Source organism: Hyla sarda, unplaced genomic scaffold (assembly GCF_029499605.1).
Source record: "Hyla sarda isolate aHylSar1 unplaced genomic scaffold, aHylSar1.hap1 scaffold_31, whole genome shotgun sequence".
Lineage (NCBI taxonomy): Eukaryota > Metazoa > Chordata > Amphibia > Anura > Hylidae > Hyla > Hyla sarda.
In genome coordinates, this window is record NW_026609824.1 from 1,164,040 (window position 1) to 1,165,418 (window position 1,379).

At 46.2% G+C, this 1,379-nt stretch overlaps 1 non-coding gene across 1 annotated transcript; it reads right to left on the reverse strand.

Moving 5' to 3' along the window:
* Positions 1 to 489: 489 nt before the first annotated feature.
* On the reverse strand, positions 490 to 672 carry LOC130328565 (U2 spliceosomal RNA). Its single transcript, XR_008872506.1, has one exon. It is a non-coding gene; the product is annotated as a U2 spliceosomal RNA (small nuclear RNA).
* Between the last annotated feature and the right edge of the window lie 707 nt (positions 673 to 1,379).

Consider the following 1,379-nt stretch of genomic DNA (forward strand, 5'->3'; position numbering starts at 1 on the left):
AACTCTGCCATACAATCTCTCTCTGTCTATTAGTCATACCATCTGTCTCCAAACTCTTCCACACTTTACTCACATTCTATTCTCTCACCATATTAATATTACACTGAACATCCTTCACCCTAATACACTTCACCATAATCTTCTTCTCCTTTAACACATCCTGTCTCACACCTATCAAACCAAACTTTGTCATGAACACCTCAACAAACCCATACCAACCAGGACTCACCAAAGCATACGGCTTTCTCAGATCTCTCTCCATCCACCCTAATCTGCATAACACACCCCCTCCTAGAAACCTCATCATACAAGATTCAACACCCACTACCTGAAAGACTTCTACCTATCATGTCATGTCCAACCTGCACAGGTGTGCTGGTTGCTGAGCTTATTCAATTAAAGAGGACATTCAGCAGCAGCAGTCCTGTGCCTGGTCGCTCCAACAGGGGCCAGACACAAGCGGCACCACCTATTGTCTTTTGCCTGCAGTAGGGGCCCACTGGACTAGCCAGAAAGCAGCTGCAGCAGTAGTAAATAAACAGGTAATCTTTCTTTCCAACACTAAAAACTGGTGGTGCACTTAATATATGCTACCAGATAGGGGACATATCAGATATTAAACTGATATAAACAGACACTACATTTGATACCAGCCAAAAGGAAAGATGAGAAGTGATAACTGTGAAAGGGGAGGAACCAACGCTGTCCCCTTCACATGCACCATCACTACTTGTAGGAAGGGAGGCTGGCTGGCAGCCTCCCATACACACTCTGGCTGGGTGGCAGTCACCCACCAGTACACACAGCAGACCCTAAACCCATATCATTATTGCTAAGCAGGAAGATGGGAGTCCATTTCACTCTGATGGACCATTTTTAAATGCAATCCATAACCTGGCTTTGGCAGGAACCCTTCTTACTCCTCCTACTTGCATTTGATACTGGGTTTAGGATCTGCATAGGAAACACACACACACACACACACACACACACACACACAAGCACACACTTACCTGTGTTGCCTGCTGACGCCTCCTTGGCTGTCCCCAAACGGTATAAAACCAACAGCCACGGGAAGCTGTAAGGATAGAGGACATACCTGCATCCTATTGGACTCACTTGTCTTGGTTAAATCCAGCTTATTTGACAACCTATGGTGCTGCTGCTTCTGCTCATGGCAGTGCTGCTTCTGACAAGGCTGTTCTTTGGTGGGCCTAGGCGACATCACAATCTCCATGGTTACATACACAACAAAGGTCAGATGTTGTTTACACCTGGCCATGCCAGTGGTATTGAGTAGCATATCACAGTGCTAAGGGTCCTGGATGCAACAATCTTTCAATGGGGAATAGCCGCACTGAGTTTGTCAAGTGCACCCA